Here is a 13,433-nt window from a genome sequence, read left to right as displayed (position 1 = left end):
CTTAGCATAGAACTTTGCTTATAGCAAGAATATAATAACTGATTCCTTCATTCATTTATCAGTTATTTAAGGTAGGTCTTATTATTATTCCCATTTTACAGAGGAAAAAAATGAAGCTTACAGAGATTAAATGATTTGCCCTTGCTTGTTTGACTGCCCCAATTACTGATTCATCTTTCATATGCACACACACATATATATATATATATATACACACATACAAAATCTATGCATTACATATATTTATTTTTATTTATAATATATGCAAGGATATAATTTCTTTTTCTTTCTTTTCTTGGAGGTAATCATAATTAAATGACTTGCCTAAGGACACACAGTTAGTGGCTGAGGCCTCATTTGAATTTAGGTTCTCATGACTCCAAGGCCAGTGCTCTATCCATTGTACTACCCGATTACCCTAAAATGTGTAATTTCTTTCTTTTTTTTGTTCTATTGTGTTTTTATTTCTTCTGTCAAATATTTCCAATTACATTTTTAAAATTTTATTTTTCCAATTACATGAGTTTTACATTTTTCTACTTCCTCTCTCCCCATGACAGCAAGTAAACTGATACAGATTATACATCTACAATCATGTTTAATACATTTCCATGTTAGTCATTTTGTGAAAGAAGAATAAGATGTATAGAAATTTCTTCTAAGAAGACAAATCTAAAATTTGCCTTTTTTTTGTTTTTGCAAGACAATGGGTTTAAATGACTTGCTCAAGGTCACACAGCTAGGTATTTATTAAATATCTGAGGTCAACATTGAACTCAGGTCCTCCTGACTCCAGAACTGGTGCTCTATGCACTGTATCACCTAGCTGCCCTATAACATCTCTAATTTAAAGTCTTAGAAAATTACTTGAGGCACAGAGAGATTGTATGACTTTGTCCATGGGTCAGAGGAGGGATGTTTTTACCCTGATTTTCCTGACTTCAAAACTAGTTCTCTACTCATCATTCTATTTCACCTCTTGAACAACTGAATATCGATATAAAATAATGCAAAAGCAAGTCCTAAATTATGTTTTCCTCATTTTAATAGGAGAAATCAGAAAAGAGTGAGTTGGGGTAATCTGGGAAGACTTGATGGAGGAGGTGGGGTTTCCCCTGGGCCTTGAAGAATGAGTCATATTAGCTCTTTAACTGCTAAAGTTCCCATAATACTCATTGCCATTAACTGTCTTCAAAATTAATTATGCAGTGAAGTTTAAAACCCTTTCCACTCTTAAAGTACAATTCTCCCTCGGGTCTTTCCTTCTTTTTTTCTAATCTAGGAATAATCTAAGTCTGGCAAAAGTTCAGGAGCAATCTGCCTCCCCCCTACCCCAAGTCTCTTCTCTGCTATTACAGCATTAATAAATGATTTTTCAAAAATTCATGATCAGGGACTTTCCAGATAATATGCCAGCAGTAAGTGAGAGCAGCACAATGTTGGTAACAGCCATCAGAAAGATGAGCAGAAGGATAGTCTCTTAACATCTACCAATTGGGCAACTAGGGCCCCCCCACCCCAGGTGACTTTTTAAGGCCATTCTTCCTTGAGGGCAGGGACTCTCTCACTGAGGTGTATGTGTACCCAGCCCTTAGCTCAACCAGAGCTCTTAGGGAAGACTTTTAAACAAAGGCAAGAAGTTGCTTTTAAGCACACATTTTGTGACAATCTTCAAAAGAAAGACCAATTAGCCAACTAGCCAACCAATCAAATCCAGTCCCTGCTCTGGAGAATCTCCCCATCTTAATATTTAGGACAATGACAGGTGAACAACTATATAGAGGCAAGGTATAGGTAGGACAAACTGGAGATAATCACAGACAGAAGACTCAAGGGTTTCCTGAGACTGGGAAAGTCCCAGATGTAGGAGGTAGAATTTTATCTAGGTTGAAAAGGAAGTTCCATGAGTAGTTAATTCATCCACAAGTTTTGAATGTTTGCAATGTCCCAAACCCTGTGTCTGGGAATACAAAGAGGTGTCCTCCATTAATGAAATCATAAGTTGTGGCCAAAACGAAGAAAGCATCCATATCTTTGCAAATCTAATGTTCTTATACTTAAAATTTGATATACATGTATGTGTGCATATAAACATGGATATGATATGTACACAATACACATGTGAATACAGTATGCATGTGTGTAGGCTTAGATATGTAGGTATATTTGTAATTTATGAACTTGCATGCACAGGGTTATGAGAATAATATCCTCCCCATTAAACTGTGAAATCTTCGAGGGTTGGGATTGTTTTGCCCTGTGTTTAGGTAGGCAGAAAGATAGAGAGGCATAGATATCTATATCTGTAATACATGAATACATAAACATGTGCATTTATATGTTTATGTTGTTTCTAATGTATGTGTTATATCCACATGGTTATACGAATGTTATCCCCCAATTAGATAATCAACAACCCAAATGAAGGGACTGTTTTGCCCCTGTGTATCTCTGTGTGTGTGTGTATGTGTGTCTGTGTGTGTGTGTGTGTGTGTATAAACATATAGGTTAACTGAGAAATACAGTAGATAAAGTACTGGACCTAGAGTTAGGAAGACTAAGCTTCCTGAGTTCAAATCCAGCCCTTATCCGTGAGACCCTGGGCAAGTCATTTAACTGTGGTTTGCCTCAGTTTTTTCATTTGTAAAATAACCTGGAGAAGGAAATGGTAAAACACTTTAATATCTTTGCCAAGAAAACCCTAACTGGGGTCATGAAGACTGAGGCAAGACTGAAAAAGATGAAGACAAAAATATGTGTGTCTAAGTATATTCATATAAACAAACTCACATATGCTTGGAAAAATATATATATATTTATATATATACATATATACATATACATATGTTTGGTGTTCAGTTGAATCTGACTCTTTGTGACCTCATTTGGGGTTCTCCTGGCAAATAGTTACCCATAAACACATATCTATCTCTATGACATCTATACATTTCTCTCTATATGCATATCATATTCATATATAAATGCATAATTATAGCTACATTATATTTATGCATCTTTATGTATTTTCATATGAATGTTGGCATCTATACATTTATAATGCATCTAACACACAACATACATGGATAATTTATAATATTTCTACACATCTCTATACATTTACACATATCTATGTTTATTTATAGATGCATATGTGTCCATTTATACTATTCTATGCATTTCCATATACACACACCTACATATATTCATATATAATGTGCCTATAGGTACGTATGTACATTATTTTTCTATCTATCATCTATCTATCTATCTATCTATCTATCTATCTCTATTTATTCATCTCTTTGGTACTATGGGATTACACAAAGCCATAGATAAGATGTGTCATGGAAGGATACTGTAACAATATTGTGATACATTTGAAAGCTGAAGAATTTACGGCCCTTCCTTTGCCCAAATGCAGTGGAGGCTGAAGTGATTAGCCCAGGTGAGACTGGGTGTCCTGCATGATCCACATGTTTGTCAATTATAGGCTCCTATCTGCTGGGATTTTGAAAGCTTTTAATGGTCCTGTGCAAGCTGCAAATCTTGTCAAATGCTTTTCCAGTTGCTGAGCTTTCTGATGTGGTCCCAAGGTCAGAATCATTTTCCTGTCTCACCTTGTCACATGAGCTAGTCTTTGGGGGGGGGGGAGTAGAAGAGTTCATTTAGGGGATGATCCTTGTTATGGTTTGGCATTTTAGGGTCTGCATTCTAAGAAATCCCCTATTTTGTTCCCCCCACCCCAATTTTTTTCTTTCAGCTTTCCAAAACTTGCAGGTCAAATACAGAGCACCTTGCCCCCATGTTCTAGCTGTTCCTGAAAGAGATTCTGTGGGGTCCCTGGATCCAAGAGGTGAAACCATTGAGGACCACGGCCATTAAAAAGTAAAGTGGCACTCCCTTAAAACCCAGGCCTATTTCATATTTCATGGGAAACAGCTATGTACCTCCTTGTTCAAAGTCTTACCCCACTCTCATCTTCCTTTTGGAATTACAGCTGATTGTCTGAAGCATCTCCTATTGTCAGGAGCCTCTTGAAGAGGGGTCATAAAGGAATAGCTGTCTCCAGATGACCCAATTCCTGTGAGTTAGAATTTTAGAAAATAAAATCAGTTTAATCAAAGTAGGACAATTGAACATGTTTGAATGTTCTATCTTTCTTGGCTTTGAGGAGTTTGGAGCATCACCAAGGTAACTGATTCATTCATCTCCTGCAGTACTCTGGTAAATGCATTGTCCTTCACGTTCGGTACAAGAATGGCTTTAGTAGGGCATGCACTCTGGACTGTTTATCTAACAATGGGGACCAATGCTGAGCCTAGATCTTCAGTCTCTTTCTCCCTGGGTCTTCTTGTGACCAATGGTCTCTTTTTGACATATGACTGATAAGGGGTTAAGAATGAAGTTGAGGTGGTGATGGAATAGAACAATGAAAAACCATGTTAGACTATTTAGATATCAAACCCATGCTCTTTTTCTTCTTGCTAGGGTGTCCTTAATATGATAGGAGGTGAAACTATAATAGGAGGTGAAAAATCAATATTTATTAAAATAATAATAACTGATGTTCATGCAACACTTTGAAGTTTATAATTGTGAATTTTCTTATTTAAACCCCACAGCAGCTCTGTAAACCAATGATTCAAAAATTATTTATTAAACCCAGCATAGGTAGGACATTGTACTAAAGTCCTGGAAATATAAAGAAATTCAAAACAGTCTCTGACCTCATGGAGTTCACAGTCTAATGAAAAGATATTCACCTATGTGCATAAGATACCTATAAATATAGATATAGACATAGATAGCTAGATGCATGTCTTTATTTCTACATATTTATAGAGTAGATGAAAATTAGTCTCAGAGGGAAGACAGTAGCTTCTTGGAAGGCTAGGATTTGAAAGAAAGGAATTTTGAAAAGTCAGAGAAGCTAGAAGACAGTGGTAGTAAGGAGAGTTATTTATAGGCATGGGAAGTAGCCAATGACAAGGTATAGAATTGGGGGGGGTGGAGTTAAGAGCAAGAAAGAAAAAAAATAAGCAAGGTAGTTGAAATGTAGAATATGTGAAGATTATGTGAAAGATAGGAAGGGAGCCAAGCACTTTGTATTTGATCTTGGTGGTAATAAGGAACCACTGGGATTCATTGAATTGGATGGGGAGTGGGAAGTGGCGGAGAGTTATATAATCAGGTCTATACTTTATGAAAATCACATTGATAGATGAGTGGATCCTGAGAGTCTTGAGGTAGGAGAACCAATTGGTTATATTATAATGGACCAAATGAGAGGTGTTAAAAAGCCTGCCCTGATATGGGTGGATATTCAGCAAGGGAGGTGGAAGGTGAACAGTCAGATTGGTAGGAAGAGAAACAGAAAAGAATAATGTAATTTCCGAGTAATGGCAAGATAGAACTGAGGAACAGATCATCGGAATTAAGTATATTGTTGGATTGAGAATTTAGGGTATTTGAAGAAACATTAGTATGTAAGTTGATGTTTCTTAGTTTGAGAGCAGGAGTTGGGGATGGGGAAAAAGACTCTGAGACAGTAATGGAACTCAGCTAGAAAGGAAAGAAAATGCCCTGGGGATTGCTTTGTAAAGGCTTTGAGAATCTGGATCAAGCTATTAATTTGTATCATGTAATAGACTTTCTGGCAAGATGATTTTCTGCCTCTGAAGAAACTTTTGCTGCTAAAGATCATGAGAATGACCAGAGACCCCCAACTTATGGAAATATTCTTTATGGCAAAATTCCACAATCTATAATGACTTTCACAAAAAGTCTTTACCCATTCAGTCTCTGAGTCACAACCAGTCTTCATAAAGCATTTTAAGGTTAACAAAGCCCTTAACATTTTTGGTGATTCATTTGTTTTTCACAACCACCCTGTGAGGTAGGTGCGATTTGCAGATGATTGAACAGACACAAAGAAATTTAATGTCTTGCCCAGGTTGACAAAACTAGTAAGCATCCAGGTTGGGTTTGAACCCAGGTCTTTCTGATTCCAAGTCAACCACTCTTATCTACTGCACCTTGTTTGTCCTTCATTCTCAAAGAAGACCATGACATCAGGGAGGTGATGCCATGACAAGCATGTGTGAAGTGGATTTGGGTGGGTGGGGGCTGTACTAAGACTCCAGCCTTACTTTCTCCTCCGGAGTCCAGTGGGTCCAGTGGCCAGATGTGAATCAGGATAACTGGAGATGGCCCTGGGTGTCAGACAGTTAGGGTTAAGTAATTTGCCCAAGGTCACACAGACAGAAAGTGTCAAGTGTCTGAGGTTGGATTTGAACTCAGATCCTCTTGACCCCAGGGCCACTATTCTATTCACTGTCCTACCTCACTACAATGTTCTTACCTAGGTAAGGTAACATGGCTGAAATGGAAAGGGATCGTTTCAATTCCACCTTTAAAAACATATGAAAAAACGGAAGACTAGATAGATTCATCTATCTAGAGCTGGAAGAGACCCCAGAGGCTGTTCTCTGATCCAATTGCTCCATTTTACAGATGGGGAAACTGAGGCCAGGGGAGGGCCAACAACTTTCCCAAGGGTATACAGATTGGTCTTAAGTAACAAAATCTCTGACTCTTAATGCCAGTGTCCTTTCTCTGGCCTCTCTTGGATTTGCTCCTGTGAGTGCAGTTCAGTGAGTTATGTGAATCAGAGGAAAGAAAAGTTGCCTGTGATGTGTGTGTTATAAAAACAAACAAATCTGCCCTTCCTGCTTCAGCTAAAAACACATACTGTATAATTGGATGCAAATGAAAAAAGCCCACAATTGCCCCTGCCTGTTTATCTCAGTTTTAATCTCCATTTAAACAATGACATTAATTTCTAGTCAGAATTTCACTAACATTCAGGTTTTTTTTTTGGGGGGGTGGGGTGGAACACATAGTTCATTATTAAGATGTCACTAAAGCAGAGGTTCTAACCTTGTGTGTGTCCTGGCCCTCTTTAGCAGTCTGGGGAAGCCTGGGGACCCCTGCTCAGAATTATGTTTAAAAATTAATAATTGATGTAAAAGCTAATTCTCAGTTTGAGGTTAGTGAAAATAAAGATGTAATTTTTTCCCCCTTCCAAGTTCACAGACCCCCTGAAATTGATCCTTGGACCCAAGATTAAGAACTTGTGAGTTTGAAAATGAGACTCTCTATGCTCATCAACACTGAGGCTGGCGAGGGGCCAGAGAGCTAAGTCATTGTCGGGATGGGATCTTGATAGTCAATTTGTCTTTAGAAAATGATGTGGCCCTTCCCTGTTAGATTTGAAGAACTACTTAATCTCTTTCTCTTTTTTGGCTGTGTTTGTGGGTGTGTGTTTTTTGCAGAGCAATGGGGTTAAGTGACTTTCCCAAGATCACACAGCTAGGTCATTATTAAATGTCTGAGGCTAGATTTGAACTCAGGTCCTCCTGACTCCAGGATTGGGTGCCCTATCAACTGCACCACCTAGCTGGCCCCATCTCTGTCTTTTTTCCTCTGTCATTCTGTCTCTGTTTTTCTTCTCTCTCCCCCTCCCTCTTTCCTTCTCTCTCTCTCTCTCTCTCTCTCTCTCTCTCTCTCTCCCCCCCCCACAACTCTGACTCTGTCTGTCTGTCTCTCTTTCTGTGTCTCTTTGCCTCTATCTTTGTCTCTCTGTTTCTATGTCTGGCTTTCTTACTGTCTGTCTGTCTGACCTTCTTTTTTTCCTTGACAACTCTCCTAGGCATGGCACTGTCTTCAGGCCAAAAGATGATTCCTAGATTGCGTTTGGTACCTAGAGGGAGCTGGAGGCAGGGCAGCATGGGGGGACAGCAGGACCTGGATTTTCTCAGTCAGTGAAGGAGAAGCAACATCCAGGGAACGACATCTTTGTGGCATAATCTGGAAAGGGCCCTTGCATTTTATGTCGATCTTAACTGGCAAGAGAAAAACTTGTGGACAGGCCCCTGCAGAAGGGAAGAGGAGGGAGGAGAGACGAGGGGGAAAACTCAAACCATAAATTAGGATAATAACAGTGTGGACCACCAAACAGCCCACACTTGTATCACAATCCCAGGCCCCTTAATAAATAAATACACTCACTGTGACTTATGAGGTTGTAAGAATCCTTATAGTCATGATTTCTGTACCAGGGTGTTATTGTGTGTGTGTGTGTCTTTGGTAATGAAGGGCAAAAATCAATATTGGGTCTTTTGATTCTTTTAATAAGGAGAATCAAATGCCGTTCCTCATTCCCCATCTTTCAGTGCTCAGCTGGAAATGGTTTCAAAACCTATAGACAGTTTTACTGCCTTTGGGGTTGATTCTTCACTCTTCTCTGTCCTGTTTTTGAGGTCTGGAGAGCAGAAATGTGATGGTTCTAATTTAACCATTTTTTCCTGTGATCCCTTTTCTTCCTGAAAGGAGCAACGAGACTCTTTCCCTCCCTCTCGCAAGCTCTGTGGAATCAGCAGTGATGCCTCCCTCACACTAGCTGCCTGGGGTGTGTGTGAAGGGAAGAATAACTGTCTGGTTGCCTGGGATGTGGAGCAGCTAGGGTGGGGAGAAGCTCAAGAGCTCATGGATGGGAAAGGGGCTAAAGGGCTGCTTTAGTAGACAAGGAAAGAAACTCAGGCCCAGGAATGCTAGAGAGTAAGAAAAACTCAGGAATTCTAGAGAGTTAGGAAAACTCTAAGAAACCCAATTGCCACATTTGGGAGGAAGATGGGAACAATATGGTTGATAGAAGCTCTGTGGGTCTTCTAGGACCCAGGGCCCTGTTGACTGAGCAAGTAAAGGGCTGCAACTAAATGGTTTTTCCCTTTGGAAAAATTGAACCTATGAAATAATACAAATTCAGGGGGTATTTTAAGTAAGAAGTCCCCAGTGAAGGCATTGTGATTGTAGAATCTGGCATATCTGGGAACATCTTGGGAAGCTGTGAATGAGATGCTTTTTTTCTATTCTAGGAGTATTGTTTCTGACTTTGTTAATAGTAATAATAATAATGATAATAATTATTATTATTATAATGGTAACTAGCAATTTTATAGTACTTTAAAGTTTGCAAGGCATTTTACCAATATCTTGTTTATCCTTATAAAAACTCTGGGATACAAGAGCTATTCTAACTCCCATTTTTATTGTTGAGGAAACTGAGGTAGAGAGGAGTTAAATGATTTTCCCAGGGTCACTTAATCAGCAATGTCTGATGCCAGATTTAAACTTAAGTTTTCCTGATTCTAGGTTCATTGCTTTCTCCACTGTGCCACACAGTTGCCTATCTTACTGCTCAGCTACTATGGCACTGAAAATGGATAAATGAAAAGGAAAAGAGTAGAGGATACTAGCATTGATATCATCATTGTCACTCACCATCATCATCTTCAGTAACACCTCATATAACGTTCATATATAGAGAGGAGAGAAGAATGAGTTGGAAGATGTGTTGGTGGAGGAAGATTTCACATTGGGAATTTCTTACCTCAAGGAAACCATAAATCAGGAATGTCCAACTCTTCTGGCCAACATGGTCCAGCAAAAACTTGTCAAGGGCAGCATAGATCAAATAAAATTCTTAGTTTCCCAAATACATTTGAGGAGTTAGGTGACTCCATAGTTCATAGAGTGCTGAGGCTGAAGTCAGAGAGAGATGCATCTTTGGGTGTTCAAATCTAGCCTTAGACACTTTCTAGCTGTGTGACCTTGGACAAATCACTTCACACTACTTGCCTCAGTTTCCTCATCTGTAAAATGGAATGGCCTCAGTTAATGCAGTAATGATGATGTTTGTCCTTCATTATCAAAGAAGACCATGCCATCAGGGAGTGTATTAGTAGTGTATACCACGACAAGCAGATTAATTGGATGTAAGTGGGAGAGAGGCTGGGCTAAGTCACCAGTCTCACTTTCTTCTCCAGTGACCAGATTTGGATCAGGATGGCTGGAAATGACCCTGGATGCCCAAGATCATTCAGCTAGTAGTGTCGAGTCTGAGTCCAATTCAAACTCCTGTCCTTCTGATTCCAAGGTCAGTTCTCTATACACTACAGCATCTAACTCTCCCTTGTATCTTTGCCATGAAAATGGGGTCATGAAGAGTCAGACACAACTGATATGGACAACATTTTAGGAATGTTGCTTCAATAATATTGTAAAGTAGTCATGGAAGTTATTATCATTCACATTTTGTTAATGAGAAAACTAAAAATAATGACTTGGCCAAGGTCATCCCAGAAATATGGTAGAGAAAGTACTGCTGACTCCTGTCCCAACCCTCCCTACGAGTGTGACATCCAGTTCACTCCCTAGAATTCACTTTCCAAGGTATTAAACTGTGGACCACAATCTGATCCAGCTGACTGGCTTATTGACACCAAGACTTGATAACTATAGTCATCTCCTAATACAAGACTCCATTTTGGAAGACAACTTCCATTTTAAACTCTGGACTAAGTTTTAGTTCTGAGTTATTTTGCTTTTTCTCCTCTTTTCAGCAACTTAGATAAATATCCATTGAACTCAACCAATTGGACCACACATTGGGACCATACTGCCTGCCTCTGGTGGATACCTTAAATTGAAAAATGTCTTCTGTCATGCATTTGGATGAGACATTTGAAGGGTGAAAACAATAATTACCCCCCCCCGAAACACAGCATAGGTATTGTGAGTCAGAATGTTCATTACTTTGTCCAAAATATGATTTTTTTTAAGATGAGAACTTTTTGTTTCATTTTTGTTTTCCTACCCCTGGCCTGGAGCTTTCTTAATTATGACTCCTGTCTTACCCCTAGTATATTTCCTGGAAATGTTTTATTCTGTTTGTTGCTTCTCCAAGGGATGCTCTGCCTCTCTTTTCATGTGCTTGTAACTGGTAGCTCTGGTATAGGTCCCCATCACTGTAGCAGGGCAGGAGTTAAAATCATTTCACCCCTAGGATTTCACAGAAGAGCTATGATCCATTTATTCTGGTTCTCCTCCCCATTCTTTTTATGTAGTTTCCTGTTCTCCCCCACCCACCCCTTCCCCACCTCCAGCCTCCCTCTTCCCAAGAATGCATTAGCTGAGACCATTCCATAACCAATCAGCAGAGGGGCCATGACCCTCCAGCTAGCTCGTGTATGCTGATGCCCTGTCACCAGCTCCAATTACGAGAGCTAGCTATGGCAACTACAGTTCTGCCGGTTTCCCTTCCTCTCATGGTGCTTGCTCCATCCCCATCTCTTTTCAAAGGCAGTGGGGAACTTCTCAGTCCTGTCGGCATTTTTCTCCCTCTGTGACATGTGTACTCACTCTAAAATGAAAAAACACAAAGCTATGCTTGGTCTCCCTTACTGGCATGCTGTATTTTTCCACTGCCTAGTCTGATCTCTTAAGAGGAAAGAGGAATTACTATGGAGATTGGGTGCTTTCCCTGGTGCCTTAGCAACTTTGCTCATGTTTATTGCTGGTCACCCATTGTCAAAGATGCTTCCATCTTTTACTGAAATTAAACATAGCTATAGAAGTCTTCAAAAAAGTTTTGGTGTTATATATGTATATGTGTAGATAGAAAAATATATGTATATAAATGCGAGTATAGATGTATTATACATGTGCACACATGTATAAATGATGCCACACATATGGAATCATATTCATGCATGCGTAACCATGTATATATACACACAGTGTCACATATATGTACACACAACATACATGTGCATGTTTGTGTCCATTGTGTTTGTATTCACATTCATCCACACATATATGCATAATGAATTCAATATGCACACATGCACTCATGTTTATTGTATCTATTATGAATGTGTTTGTGAACATGTGTATTTATACATACATGTACACAATCGCATGGCATATAATCACATTTAAACATATGCACGTGTATAACCAATTTTTTGGTTCATGCATAAACACCTCCCCCCAAAAGCTTTTGGAAGATTTCACATATTTATGTGTATGTGTGTATATGTGTGTGTGTGTGTGTGTGTGTGTGTATGTGTGTGAATAAACCAAAGACATAGATCAGAAACAGAGATAGAAAGATATACAGATAGAGATAGTTAGACAAATAGATAGATGAATGGATGTGTGGGTATTCATACATGTATACACACTCATATACAGAAATATGCATATATATCTTTAGAGTATTTTCATCAAATATTTCTAAATGAAAGTAAAAAGAATGAAGAAAAACATTTTTTCAACTTATTTCAGTTCAATACAATCTTAATTGTAATAGTAACCATTGTTATAGCTTGCATTTACACACTGTTTTAAGGTTTGCAAAGCAGTTTTGCATCTGTTATTTCATTTGACACTCAGAACAAGAGGGTAGAGAAGGGTTATATTATTATTTTCATTACTTGGCTGCCAGTTTTGCGTGAAACATTTCCCTACTATTTGTGGATCATTGTTTTAGATGCTAGGAAAGATGAAGTCTTTGTCCTCAGGAAGCTTACTTTCCATTACAGAGAGAAGGTCACATAGATAAAACTAATTTTTCACTAGGGTGATACATTTATTGTAGAAGACCACCTTCTATTGAATCAAAAAAAAAATCATTTTCTCTCACAAATGATGCCCTACCTCTTCAGATTACTAGTAAATTGTGTGTTTTCTAGAATCAGACATCTCTGTGTAGAACAATTAACACAAGATGGAACAGAGGGAGGGATAATATACTGTAGGGAACTATCCTGCCTTTGCCTTCATCGCCAGAAATGGATGAAAAAAAAAGAAAGAAAGAAAAGAGGAAGGAAGGAAGGAAGGGGAGGGGAGGGGAGGGGAGGGAGGGAGGGGAGAGAGAAAAAGAAAGAAAGAGAGAGAGAGAGAGAGAGAGAGAGAGAGAGAGAGAGAGAGAGAGGAGAGAGGAGGGAGGGAGGGAGGAGGGGAAAGGGAGGAAGGAAGGAGAAAGAAAGAAGAAAGGAATTAAGAAGGAGGAAAGAAAGAGAGGAGAAAGAGAAAGAAAAAAAGAAGTTACTACAACTCTAAGGTCCCTCCCATATCTAAACTGCTATTATTCTAAATTAGAAATATACAGTGTTTTCATGGTCAGCCTCCCTGAAGTAATTTCTCCCCTTATAGCCTAACAAATGTATTTTTTTTTTGTACCTCTAGCACCCAGCACCATAGTCTGAACACAAGAGGACACAATTCTGCATAGCAGGAGCTTAATCTAATATTCACTGAATTCAAAAGAAGGTGAAGAAAGATTTTCTTCCTTTTATTTATCTTTATTGAGAAAGGTTATTTACCAGAAATTCTCTGCTCTTCAAATATATTAAATCAAAAATTTTGAAAGAGTTTTGTATCCTCTGTCAGGTCCATGATGATGACAGTTTTCATAGAGATCCTTTACAAATCAGAAGAAATCCATAAGCAGGTTGTCGATAGCAAGTCCCCCTACAAATGTGGGTTAATCCTACCCATGAACACAGGATGGATCCAGTAGCCAGTAG

The 13,433-nt window shown here is 38.8% G+C and overlaps 1 long non-coding RNA gene across 1 annotated transcript in view; it reads left to right on the top strand.

The window, feature by feature from the left end:
* Positions 1–11,372, top strand: part of LOC141513287 (uncharacterized) — a 666,751-nt gene extending 655,379 nt beyond the window's left edge. Inside the window, exons 5-8 of the long non-coding RNA XR_012475758.1 lie at positions 3,761–3,885; positions 3,998–4,083; positions 9,888–9,997; positions 10,464–11,372. This is a non-coding gene — a long non-coding RNA (uncharacterized LOC141513287). The remainder of the gene's footprint in view (positions 1–3,760; positions 3,886–3,997; positions 4,084–9,887; positions 9,998–10,463) is intronic.
* Positions 11,373–13,433: the final 2,061 nt, after the last annotated feature.

Source organism: Macrotis lagotis, chromosome 1 (genome assembly GCF_037893015.1).
Source record: "Macrotis lagotis isolate mMagLag1 chromosome 1, bilby.v1.9.chrom.fasta, whole genome shotgun sequence".
NCBI lineage: Eukaryota > Metazoa > Chordata > Mammalia > Peramelemorphia > Peramelidae > Macrotis > Macrotis lagotis.
The sequence above is the reverse complement of the archived record's forward strand: the minus strand, read 5'-3'. Positions and strand labels throughout refer to the sequence as shown.